This window comes from Puntigrus tetrazona, unplaced genomic scaffold (genome assembly GCF_018831695.1).
Source record: "Puntigrus tetrazona isolate hp1 unplaced genomic scaffold, ASM1883169v1 S000000653, whole genome shotgun sequence".
In the NCBI taxonomy this organism is placed as follows: domain Eukaryota; kingdom Metazoa; phylum Chordata; class Actinopteri; order Cypriniformes; family Cyprinidae; genus Puntigrus; species Puntigrus tetrazona.
This window is the reverse complement of record NW_025048274.1, coordinates 153,233-167,350: the sequence shown is the minus strand read 5'-3', so window position 1 is coordinate 167,350 and position 14,118 is coordinate 153,233. Positions and strand designations below refer to the sequence as shown.

The 14,118-nt window shown below is 35.9% G+C and overlaps 1 long non-coding RNA gene across 1 annotated transcript in view; it reads right to left on the bottom strand.

Moving 5' to 3' along the window:
• Nucleotides 1-6,470: 6,470 nt before the first annotated feature.
• LOC122334855 overlaps nucleotides 6,471-14,118 on the bottom strand; it is a 71,351-nt gene continuing 63,703 nt past the window's right edge. The window contains exon 3 of the long non-coding RNA XR_006248819.1: nucleotides 6,471-6,497. This is a non-coding gene — a long non-coding RNA (uncharacterized LOC122334855). The remainder of the gene's footprint in view (nucleotides 6,498-14,118) is intronic.

Sequence of the window (14,118 nt, the reverse complement as noted above, 5' to 3'; positions counted from 1 at the left end):
ATCAAAGAACTAAACATTATCAAATACAAGAATAGAGTTATATTGTTGTATAATGATGAGATGGTGTAAGGTTAGAGACCGGTCTGGTGCTATGGGTAGTTTTAGAGTGTGCATAAGGGATGGTCCAACAATGTATTTTTTTAATATATAAGTACACTGTAAAAACATGTGTGTACACAATCACGTGCATCGTGTCAAATTATAAATTTAAATTTAAGCACTCTAGCTTCTCTATAACTTTTAGCCTGTTGACTTGTTATATTTGCTATTACAGTTCAGTAGCTCAAGATAATTCTGTTTTCTAATAGAGTTTCTAAAGGTTTAATAGTGTTTTAAGACTTTTGCATTAACTATACCATTCAGTGACTAAAAACAGCAATGTTGAATAGGGTTTTAAAATTATGACAGCAATATCATTAAGCATGTTCAATCATGTCTTATAACTCTTATAAGCTTGACATTATAAACTTAAAAATGACATTATCATATTTAATATGTCAGTAATATTCTGTATTGTATTGCAGTAAAGCAACACAACTGGTGCTAGAAAGTCACAAAACAATAACAACATGATAAATGCAGTATTTTTAACCATCATCATGACCTATGTATGTGGTTTCGGACACAGCAACAGTTTATTAGTATGGGGCAATACGTTAGGTACTTTAGGGTTAAATAAGGAGCAAAGGTTTACATTTTGAAAGTTTTTTTGTAATAAGAGAGATAATACAATCAAATGATGATACTAGAATTATGCTAGACAATAATTTATAAAATTAATGTTGTTTTTCACAATAATTTTAAATGTAAAACATTTTTTGTATCATCCAAAAGCTTGTTTTGTGGCAATTTTCAGGACTGTGTCCATTATTAGTATCACCTATTATTTCAATCAAATGTTGTTGTTGTTGTTGTTTTGTATGAATAGCTATTCAAATGACCTCGTCAAGAGTGCCCATCTCTCATTTCCGTAAGTAGTCAGATTTTCATTAAATTAGTAAAACACATAAAATGAAACTAAACAATCGCAAGGCAAACATTTCTACAGTGTATAAATGATTTATAAAGCCTCAGTGAGGACTATACGCATAAGGCCTTGCACTGCAGCTCCGTCCTGTACGCGCGGCACAGAAAAACATAAGCGGATAGGTTAACAAACAAAAAATAATTGAATAAATACATGACTGTGTGTGTGATTTATGTCTATGAAACGAGAAGCGGAGCAGCTGTAAATGTTTCATTGCAATGACAGCACGTTCCTTAGTGGATGACAAGCATTTATCGATTTTCATGTTTGCCACTAAAGTATTTATGCCTCTTGTACTCTCCAGTTAATGGAAACCGCCTGGCGCCTCTAGTCCTTGGAGACTACCACAGAGAGAGGAGGCGGGGGACAGCGAAAGGGTTGGAGAGTTCTACAAGCCTGAGCGAATGACCCCCTCTGTGCGGAGGTTGTAGGAAAGGTGGAGGCTATTGGCTGTGGTGTGTAGAAACACAATAGAGGAATGAGTCACCATTAGGGTCTCCGGCCTCCTTCGCGATGACTGCTACTCAAGTAATGAAAAGTGACTTGGGGAGGTAATGCATTGTGTCAGCAGTGAAGGTTCAGCTCCCAGTGGCAATGGTGTTGTTGGTGGGATTTGACTGTAGCTAACCTCCTAGTACCAGCGAAATCTTCCTCCAAACTCAGCTCAACAAACTTTTTTAAGATTGGAGGAAGAAATGAGATGGCTTTTAAAGTAAAAGCCCTAAGGAAAATTGTATTATCCAGACATAGCAAACCTGCGAGCCAGCAATTTCGGCTAAGAAGAACCTCATGAACACACTTTTGTTTCTTGATGGACCGATAAAAAACTTGACTTCCAGATGTTGTATAGCAGTTTGGCATTACTGTTATTTAGTCTTATGATTTTAGCAAGCATTTGGAAGTGTCTGTATTGCACAATTGTTGGCATACAGTAAGAAGAGTAACAGGTTTAACACTTTTTGATTTAATGTATGAAATTCAGTGGCTAGGGTGGAAAATTTGATATGATTTTAAAACATTTATCAAATGAATGCTGTAGCATATATTGCTAACACTCTCGTTGTAATCAATTCAACTAATTTACAATGTGCTGAATTGATAACTTATTAATGCAGTCTCATTTTTTTGTCAATCATTTCTGTACAAATTATATAGCATGAATTCATGAGCAAACAATGTGAAACCACATGATACATACATTACATTTTCAATCATTAAGGCACTATTTTAATTTAAAATTGGTGTGTGTGTGTGTGTGTATAAGGCCACCTAATATAAAGTGTATGGAATGATCATTATTTTGATCAAGAGCTTTATAAATGTAAGTTCATACATTGGAACAGGAAGCTCAACGTGTTGGTGCGTCTCCAGAAACTAATTTGGAAAGCACTGAGCTAAGTGGTTAAAATGCCATGTGCAACAACTCTCTTACAACCATCTGCCTACTTTAGAGACCTAAAAAATGAACGTGGATCGGTTGGACAGCAACTTCTATGTCCATACCATAAGCGCAGTCTGGTTTGAAAAAAAAATGGATTTGAGCTGTTCATGCTGTCATAAGAAAATCAGATATGAGTCACATTTGGAAACAAATGTTAGCCTGCAGCGTGAATTAGAAATACTATGCAAAATTTCGGAACAAAAAAAGCTTTAGAAATGTTAAACAATACATTTCAGTTTGGCAAAATTTTCATGCATATCAAAATGAATAAAATCCATACAGCTTTGTGTAAAAATAACACATTATAACACACTATAAAAAACAGGTAGTGATCTCCTCCATGTTAAATTACACTGTTATTCTAAAGGCAGATTTATTCTTTCAAAAACAATGAAAATTAGATTAATCTTGATTTTTAAAATTAGTTGTTTTTTTTATCTAATTTTTGTATGTGAGGTTATTTGCGTACAGGTGACAGATTTTTGATTTGAATTTGTTTATTTAAAAGTAGACACAGATAGGCTACGTGAAAGACTGAACCTCACTTTCATTGGGGATACATAATCAGTTAACATTAGTTTTTGATTTGAATTTGTTTAATTAAAAGTAGACACTAAACTTTCAAATACGAGAAAGACTGTACCTTGCTTTCATATGGATTTCATAATCAGAAAACATTAAATGTTTAATTAGAATTATTTAATTTAAAGTAGACACCTAAAGCTTTCTATATACGTATTTATCATGTCTATAAACCAATTTTTAGATTTGTATGATTTTAGTCTTATTTGTATGGTTTCTCTGTGAATCAGGAATAACTGAAAGTGACACCCGGCGCACAAAGGGTTAAAGACGTTGCATTAAATTTTATCTTTAGACTTTAAATTTAGATTTCAAATTCAGTATCGGTTTTAGAAGTGTTTAAATAATTTCTTGGTATGTATGTAATTAAATGACATAAAAATCAACAGTAATCCCTTACTTAAATTTTTCTCAGTGAGCGAATAATTTAATCACAGTAGTGCGTTACTTAGTAAAGCATTACACCCAACACTTCCTGTGCTTACAGTTTTAACACATTTCTATGCAACAAACCTCTAATCAAACCCTCTTACAGTGTTATATTGGCTGACCAGTATATCAGCAGTCTCTAATTGATTGAAACAAGTGTTGATCCTCAGAAAATCACGATAGTCAGAGCCCAACGAATCGCACTACAATACAAATGAGACCAATTAGCAAAACAGATTGCAATCCATGATTAGATATTGTGCTCTTAAACACCTAGACAACGCTAGAAAAGTACAGGCAGCTCAAACCACTTAAGTAGTAGCACCTCGTGGAATCTCAGTAACATGAAAAAGCTCACATCTGGGCTGGGGCTAATCTTAGCGAAGGAAAAATAAACTTTCACATACGGCTACAGTAAAATGTAATAGATATCCTGTTATTTTTTGTCAGGAACGAGTGATGCGAGGTAATACTGTTACACATTATTATTGTTAATAATTAATCTACCTTATATTACATGATACACTTACTAAAGCGTGTGCACGACATGTTCTTCCGACAAGCTGATTGTAAAAGATTTAAATGTTTTATATAACGCCAATTTCAACTGCTTATGCATAATGCAAGCCTCTAGAGTGGATTCTTTGCATAGCATGACTTTGGGAAAGCGATTACGGAATTATGGCTAAAACCAGTTTTGGAATCAGTTTTTTAGACCAAATTCAACTTTTTGTTGGACGCAATAACTCCGCGGATCAGTACATTTATGCAGTGCAGACGGATAAACAGGTGTTCAGGAAAATGCTGTGGTGGCGTTTGTTCTTATTTATCTTTTGACAGAAAAGAAAAGTGTCAGGGATATCAGTTAGGCTTGAAACCACTGAAGGGTTTTGACTTTTAATGGAAAAAAAAATAAAAAACGTGTTATTCCACAGTTGTGATCTTTGACAGATCCTCTTTCTATGTTTCAGTAACTCCTTCTAAAACTACTGGGGTGTTTGTCTGATAACTGCAGGAATGGCTAATGAACAGAAAGCTAATCTTGTGACACAACGTTCATTTTGTTTTGTAGCAGTGAACAGCAGGCTGTCTTAGCCACTGAGGTGCCCTGCCTTTTCTAGAGCACGTAATCCTGAGGCGAAAGAGCCTTTGGGGTATTTGAATGTTTTAATTTCCATATATATTTAATTTTGCCGTCTGACACACTTTTCTTTTCTCTGTTTCGTGACTCACCAATAAGCATTCCACAAAGAAATTCCAAATATAAGTTAGCTACATACAGAAGTCACTCTGTGGCATTCTGGCCTTACAAGAACTCTGTAACCTAGTTTTTGCGAATGCAAATACAATGCGTTAGTCTGTATATAGTTCAAGACTTAAATGAGGACAGACGATCAAAAGACAGGCCTAATGCCTCTGTTCTGGTATACTGTATGGCTTTGAGAAGAAGCAAAGCAAATGATTTAGTAAAAAGCCACTGAAAAGACACTGAATTGCATTGAACAGCAGCTGGACAGAGAGCTATTTTTTCATTTTTTTTAATGTTTTGAACACCGTGAACTCTGAGTTTGCATGTGTACTAAGCCTAATGATGAAAATAAAAATAGCACAGATACAACGCCTAAGCGTGTTCTGCATTTTTTCTTTCGCTGTTGTGTGAAATGATTTCACGAATAGTACCAGCGGGTTTGCAATGCGCAGTGTGTCCTGGTCATTTTGGCTTTAGGAATTTATTGAATACACCCGGACAAGAGCTGACCTCAGGCGAGGCAGAACTGCATGCAGATATGTGGGTTGTACAATGATCAAAAATAATGACCTCAAGAGGAACGCTTATAATGAGAAGGAAACACTTTTCCCTGATCGAACATGCCACGATGGCTGGAACTCATTCATGTCGCCAGTCTTGTAAGACACAGAGTCTCTTTCCTGCAGAAGCAAATCCAACAAACAGGAAGTTACACGAGACTAGAAGAGATCTCAAGGGGACACCCAGCGCAAGTACTGAGGTGTTGAAGTAATCTCTGGCTCATGAGTACTAGAGTACAAATAAAATATATATGTCTGGATGATACTGCTCACCTTACAACAACATGCTGAATACAAATGGAAGGGATAAATATAAATCTAAATTCAGTAGCTAAATGTGCAACTAAATATACAATAGATCGTAGGAAAATACATACCTGATAAAATCAATAATACTCCCTGTCACTCTGGATGGAAGTGTCTACTAAATGAATAAATGTATGAAATGCAAAATTTGCTTTCCCTGAAGGAAATACTAGTGCTTGTAAAAGAACATTGCCATGAAACCAGACTCATTTACCTACTACACTGAGCATGGTACACACACAAAGGTTTTGTTTACATAATAAATGTGTGCACTGTATATATTTTATATAAATACACATACAGTACACATTTGGAAAGTATATACATTACATACATAGTTGTTAGACATAATATATATATATATATATATATATATATATATATATATATATATATATATATATATATATATATATATATATATATTAATGTATAATATTGTACTGAATGCACATTAAGGACTCAAGTTGAATTATTTGATAAACTTGTGAAAAAAAGAATAATTTCAGTTTGTTAGCACTGTAGCAACAAATTACTGCCAAGATTCAAGAAGTTGCTTAACCTGCGCATTAACTGCACTCAAAGCAAAAAGGTCTCTTGCAGCTCAGTGCTGTGTAGATCAGATTCTGAAGTGTCACAAGGTTCAAGAGTTGAGTAACATCTTCTCGAATATGGAGAATGCTGCTTTTGGCAACTCACCAACGACATGAGGGTGCTCGGTGGTGAGGAGAGCAAGCGGTGGCTTGGTCCCCTCTCATGAGCCAGACAGGCACCATCTTGACTCTGCCTGCAAAAGCACTTGTGGATATCCAGAATCATAGGGCCGATGGTGGGGCACGTAGCCGTTGGTCTCAGAACCCATGGCCCCGCCAGAGCTGGAGCCATTCACTGTGAGAAATCGCCCTGAGAAACAAACAAAGAGAGATACATTTATGCCAAAGAGCAAAGATTCCCAAAATCTGCACTCGTTCCAACACATATCTTCAGATTTTTGTTTTGAAACTGAGTTCTCAGCTATGTTGAAGTATATATTTTATCAGATGACTTTCTTAGAATTAGATCACTTAACATGAACATTTTTAACTAATGCGATAATCTATTTTTCTATAATGCAATTTATTGTATACGTAAAAGGTTTAACATTTTTACTCATTCTTACCTTTTCATGTTTAAAAGTACAACTTCTAAAATAAAGTTTTTAAAAGAAAGTAGAAGTTAAAAGTACTTCCAAAATCGAGTCAGACAAGCATGAAATTCATTAGATAAAGAATATAGACTTTAAATACGTTGATGCAATACATGGTTTGAGAGTCTTTTTAAAATCGAGCAATCTGAGACATTAAGATTTCTTGAAATTTAACGACACGATGTTGTGACATTTTTCTCAGGAGAAAATCTGAGATGCATTTAATGAATTAGATATGTAGCCTAAACTTATTTTGGCTAAAGGCATTTTTTTATTATTATTTATGTATTATTTTATTTTATTTTTTCCTGGTTGGTCTATAACGATTAGGTAATGAAGTGACAAGCTTCTCTTAAAGAGCTTCTTAAAGAGGCAAGGCTTTTTATACGGATGTCCTCTTTGCGATTCTATGCATTTAACAAGTGGCCTGTTTCTTCATGCCATCTCTGTACATGTCTCAAAGTCTGTGGTATCTGGATTTCTGTAAGAGTATGTGGAAAGTGAAATTACAGATCCGCGCTCCAGAGCCACAGTGAGCCCAAGGTAGAGCCAAATAGATGAGTGAGGGGGAAATGACAACACACCAGAGGAAAACGAAATAAATAATGAAAGAGAGGAGAGAAATAAGCCTGTCTGTGGGCTTCTTTGATGAGTCCTCCTCCTCTCAACAGCCCTATTCAGCTCCTCAATCAGGAAATTTTCCCACACAGGGCCAGAGCACGAAAAAGACAAAAAGAGACCTTCTTTTGATAGAAAAAGGAATGAAAACAACATCAGGGAAAAAAATACAATAAAATATGAGGAAAAAATGTCCTGAATGTAGCATTTTCATTATTCACAGAGTTATCTGTATCCAGCAAAGATTGGTTATAGCATCATATTTTTGGGTGTTGCAGCTTTCCAGAGAAACTAAGAGAAATTCTCAGACGTCACTTATGATGAAAAAATAAAATAAATAGTGCTTCTTAAAATATTGAAGATTAATTAATACATGAAAAGTATTCCATATACATTCAGATTTTTTTATAAATTATACATAAATGCACAAACTGTTGCATAATTTTCTGTAATTATTTTTTAAAATAAATTTTACATTAATTAAATATTTCATTAAAGTCTGGGGCTAAATGTATTTCACAAGCCCTTGATTGTTCAGATTTCTTTTAGGCATATCTTAAAACATGTTGTGCATTTGCAAAGAGGTAAGTAATAATAGAGAGCCTGTTTCTATAATCAATTACAGCACACTTGAGGCTTTGATTTTTGTTAAAAGTGTATTATTAAACAGATTTGTTTCTTCTCTTTTTTAACAGTTTTTTAAAATTCAATGAAGTGTATCAAGTTTAAATATGGTCACAGCAGGGGTTGTGCTAACTTCTTCTCACTTAGAAAATCAACTAAGCATGTAATTTGACTAAGGCTTCTTAACTTCTTTGAATACCACTTTAGCCCTCGCTGAAAGCAGAACAAAACCAAACACTTGCTGCTCACTGACTGACAGAAGCGATTTTCAATGCCCACTTGAAATTCTTAGTGTTTTGTGTTTGAAGAAGTTTATGATCAAATTTTGGCCTGTAGGCATGTATTTTAGCCAGCAGTTGTGGCTGAAAGAAAATAAAACTGCATTTTCAAAACATATTCAACTGTTCTTATGCAGCATAAGCAAAAAGTCAAGGTGTTTTTAAAATCCTCAGCTACAATACAGTTTTTTTCTATTGCTAACATCCTTTGTCCAATTTCTAGTCACATTTTCAAAACTCTAAACACCATTAGCACAACATCCGCTTGTTAAAATCTCATATACCATTAATACAATTCATGTTGTTTTCACACAATATTCAGTCAATTAACACATTTTTAAAATGCTTACATTTTCTTTTTACAATAAGTTTACCCTCTATAGTAAAATCATGGATCTTTCTTATCATTTTTACAAATGCTTAAACACAGCATGTCAAAAAATAAAGAGCTAATGTTCCAAACTCTAACTATATTGTAAAGCCTCTACTTGCAACAACAGCAGCTTAAAAGAGCTGATAATAATTATTTTAATTACTGATAATTAAGAGATAGCTTCCAATCTTATTGATTAATTCCAAGTAATGATTACATGGATTTTTACATTTTCTGACTGGTTTTTGTTCAAAACAATACAGAACAAACTGAAAAAGAAAGTAGAAGATGTCGGACGAGGAAGAGTTGACGAGGGAGAGGACAAGGTTGACGAGGAGAGGACAAGGTAGACGAGGGAGAGGAGAAGGCAGGTGACGAGGGAGGTGAGGAGAAGGTGGGACTAGGAGAGGCACAGGACTAGGAGAGGAGAAGCTGGACCGGGACAAGGTAGAAGAGGTAGGGTGAGTACTTTGTAAGAGAAGAGCTGTTGTTACAGGATGAAATAAGAGCCACTATTATTGACTACGTGATAAACCATAGTCTGTCATTGAAAGAGGTGAAAGAGTCCAGCCCAATCTTAGGACGGTCAACTGTGGCATCCATTATCCGAATTTTCAACAAACCAACAGGTTAAATGAGTTTCGTGAGGGCCATAATTGCAGTTGTAATGTATCACAATAAACTGTTGGCCGCTAAGATACAAATACAAATATGTACTTTTTTTGTTCCTTCAAAGAACACAACGACTTTCTTGCTCTGGGGAAGAAGAAACTGCTCACTGAGGACCAAGAGTATGCCATTGTAGGTGGGTTATTAAGGATAATGCAATAAACTCAGAGAAATTCAATCCAGAATTGTACAGGACAACCTGGTATTCCAGAATGTGGAAAGCATCCGCCTGGCTACCATCACCTCACCTGAACAGTCACAGAATTCGAATGAAACAGCTGTACAAAGTGCTCTTGAAAGAAACAGTGAGCTGGGCCAAGAAAACTCCGGCCACACCAATATGTCCAGGTGCCTATACAGTACATCCACCCTTTTACGCTTATTCTACAGTTTTTTCCACTACTATCAATTACTACTCAAGTAAACATACCCACACAGTGAAAAGCATTTAAACATCATGTGTTTGATTTTTTTCAGAGAGTTATGGATGGAGGCTAATCAGACACTCACATAAATTCAATATGTAGATGAGGCAGGATTTAACCTGGCAAGAATCAGAGGGGACGAGGAAGAAATCTGATTGGAAAAGGCCACTGCTGATGTTCCGGGTCAAAGAGGAGGATTTTTTTTGAGGAATTTTTTCTCTGCCTGGAGGTGGAAAGTCTATGATCATAGACCACATGATCAGATGTCCCTCCTGGATGCCATGGAGGCTGGCTGCCTAGATATCTGGCTGAAGACTGCCATGGGTGATAAGGCATAAACGTTTCTATCCCAGATGGCAAGAGAAAAATATAAGATGTGATGTTTAAGGAGAACATGGCCAGATCGTATAGATTAGAACTTTTATTTGCTTTTTTGTTTTGTCTGTTTTTTTTTTTTTTTTTAACTAAAGGCCAAAGGCCTGTATTTTTTTTTTTTGATAACTGACAGCAATTTCATTTGCTAATTTACTTCTGTAGCAGTTCTGTCACTTTTCTTTACATTTCATAAATTACTGATGAGTCCTCAACTATGTTAAAATATATCAGCCCTACAGTAATCCACACATACACAAACACTGGTTTCCATTTTTGTGGGGACTCAAATTTCTAATCTTGTTTTCTCATGAGGACCAAATAAAGTGTCCCTAATAAGGTAAGAATTTACTGGTATTACTATCTTGTGGGGACATTTTGTCCCCATAAGATGATAACACTATACACACATACATGCAAATGGATTAAAATGCATTAAATGGATGTCATATTGTATAAATTTACCCAGGTCAAACCAAAACACGAAGTAATGCAGATTTTTGTAATTAATTGTTAGCATTTTGTCAGTCTATGTTATGATTGACTATATGTTTCTGTTGGATTGAAAACTAGTGCTAATGTTTGATTGAATGATTCAACTTTGAATCAGGGTTTGCTGTGTTTTGATAGAGTTAGTATATGTAGAAAAAGGTACTCAGCATTTTGAAATGGAGAGTTTGTATTTATTTAACAAACATGGTTTTGGCCAGAAAATTAACAATTTGGCTAATTGTGTGACGCTAGTGTGTTGCTGTGTTAAGAGTTTAGAAAAAGTATTTTAAGTATTGGTAAATGCTTGTTAGCAATTGGAAAAAACTGTAAATCAACATGTGAAATATTATACGGTAGGTGTTCTGAGTTTCAGGACACAGTATCAATTGACCTATTGACACATAAAAATAACATTTTGGTGGTTTATGTAGAGCATCAAAGCGCATCAGAATTTAAAATACGATCAGAACGCTGGAAACACAAGGAGCCGTAATTTCACGGGAAGAGGCTCAGGACAAAACAACAGATGTTGGGCCACATCGTAGGGTCAGGCAGCCTGAAGCAAGTATATCCAACTCAACTCTTCACAGACCTTCTTTGCAAAATTAACACAAAGGATTGCTTATTGATAATCCCACTAGGAAGGAGATGCATGACCCACATCATGATGTACACCCATGATAGAACTCACAAGCCACGGTTTCACTGGTTCCTAATCAATACTTAGTCAAATGTACCACATTCTTGATAGGGTTGTAATGATAAATTGATGAATCTAATGCAATTCTCCATTGAATCGATTCTTGAGCTTCATTTTAATAGCAGATGGCATCACATATTTTAAAACAGTTTAGTTCCTTATACAAAGACAGCACTTAAACTAATCATTCATAGTTAAAAAAGGTTTAAAACAATGTGTTGGGTTGTGTTTACTTAATCCTGCATCATAAAGCATAAAAGCTGTTTTCATTATACTACAAGCGGCCTCTTCATAAGCATGTGAGTGTGCAGTTAAAATTACTTTTTATGTTCTTTGAAAGCCATTCCAGCATTCTTCGCCTGTATTCTCACTTCTACAACCACAGTGAAAGAAACCACCTAGTGTCGTTACTTTTATTTCTTTGCTTTAGTTTTCTTTTCTTTCTGTGGGTGTTTCTCATAAGTTAAGTTTTGCCTGCCTGAGTCTCCCTGACTGCACTGCATCAAAACTTAATCGGTCCACACCAGCCAACACCCAACCATTAACTTCCAAGACTTCAATGGCTGCTAATCTTCAGGCCAAGCAGTAACATCGTGGAAAACCTCTTCGCAATGAGACAACAAAGGGAATCCCAGAACACAAATGCAACACAAGTAAAAACAGATTCATGCTGAACTGGTGAATTTCTAATATAAATTTTAACCTCATTGAATAACCCAGTCCAAGGCTTAAATAAGTGAGTGATGGTTGTTCAGGTTCATATTGCAATAATCTTAGGATTTCTCTTAATCTTTTTCCCTCCTTTCTATCTTCATGTAAACTTGTATAAATGTCTGAGTGTGCGTGTTTATGTGTTAGATTAATTTATATGTCTTCGATTTTATCCAATAAAGTCGTATTTATCTTGAAAGTCAAGTATCTTGTGTTTTGTGCTTAATGTAATGTCTTAAACTGCTGATGCAAATGCAAATAGTGTTTTACATTTTAATCCAGTGCAGTATGGCTCATTCTGTGAATCGCTGACTGACTCAGTGATCAGCCATAAAACTGATTCTGTCTAAATTCCCTATAAAATCTAAAATGATCTGTTTTACGCCATTTGTTACACTAAAAGTTTCATATTCTTACACTTTCATATTCTCTCAATTTTATTTTCAAAAATGCCGCTGTTATGGGTTGAGAAAGGTTTATATTTTGGTGTTTGCATTTATACAATGTCAGAAAAAACAAAGACATTTTAACTGTCTTATAATTATGTCATTTTATTTTAAATGACTCTCAAACAATAATTCTCCTTGCTTGATGCTAATCCATATGGTAATTGGTCCATTGGTCTCATGCCTGTAATGCCTCATAACAGCATTTATGAAGAGTATGTTTATGAAGTTTCAATCTAATCACTAAACACAGTTTGTCAAAAACAAACAAAAAAACTATATTATCCATTTTCAAGGCATCACGCTCACATTTAATTGCAGAAGCTGTCAAGCACTTTTTTAGTAGCGCGCCAAGTCTCGGAGGAACCGGAGCAGTTGTATTACTATCAAAATACTATGAGAGCAATTATAAAGACAACGGAACGAACGTTATGATTGTAACTGACCACCAGAGGCAGTGCTCACACTGGATGTTATCTCATTGCAAAATCTACAGACAAGTCTAACATAAAAACAAAGTCCCTCGTAACCAGGTTATGTCAGGTCCTCCCTATTTACTCCTTTGACTCCTTGCAGACTGTCCCAGTGGAATCTTTCCTCACCCCGACTGTGAGTGATAGAAAGCTCTGTCTCATAGAACCACTGTTACATTCATAATCCATTTTGATTTCATTCTTCTGACCACCAGAGGCAGTGCTGCTGCTGACTTATAACCACAAAGGTCCTGTTTACCCTTAGAAGTTGAAGTCCATTTCCTTCTTGTGAATAGAACTTGGAGGATTGAAAATACTGCCAGCTGAATTGCCTAATTTGTAAACAGGGCAGAAAGCCTCTTGGGATAAATGCTGGTCTGGCCACAACTTTACTACCAAACCATCTGCATTCCAGTGCTAGGTTGAAATAACTGATATTAATCGAGCTTACTCACATGTTTAGCTGACGTAATGACTAAGATAAAAGCTTCAAGTTAAAAGCCTCTTCAAGTCACTGTGCTCCAAAGGTTCAGATGGAGGTAATGTAAGAGACTTCAAGACAAGGCTCAAGTCCCATGAGGGTATGTCAATGTTTAGAAGAGTCACTGCACACCTCTAAAGAATTGAGTAACCAAGTCATGAGATTCCAATGGCTGCCCATCTATTTGTACATGATGTGCTGAAATTGCAGCTACATAAACTTTGACGGTAGAAGCTGCCTGATTATCCTCCAGCAGAGATTGTGAATACCATAACACCAAGGGGACCGGACATACTTCCAGGGAATCTCTTTGCATTCTACACCAGTCAAAGAAGAATTTACCTACCTGTAAGCATAAGCACATGTGAGTAGGGGTCTAGAATTCATTATAGCCTACTGAACATCATGATCACAAACTTTCATAATCTTTTTAAGAGGCCAAACACAGAGCTGCAAACTGTGACCTCCCAACTGGTGGAGGAGATCCTTCCTCCTGGGAAGGCTCCCACGGCAATAGTCTGTGATGTCCCTGAAGGACCCTGTGAACAGTTGATAAAATTAGTGGAACTGGGGGAAAGGCATACAGTAACTGATCTGGCCAGTCGTGGACTAGAGCTTCCTGACCCAGAGGACTGGATTCATTTTCAAGTGAAAACCAGAGGAGCCACTCAGTCGA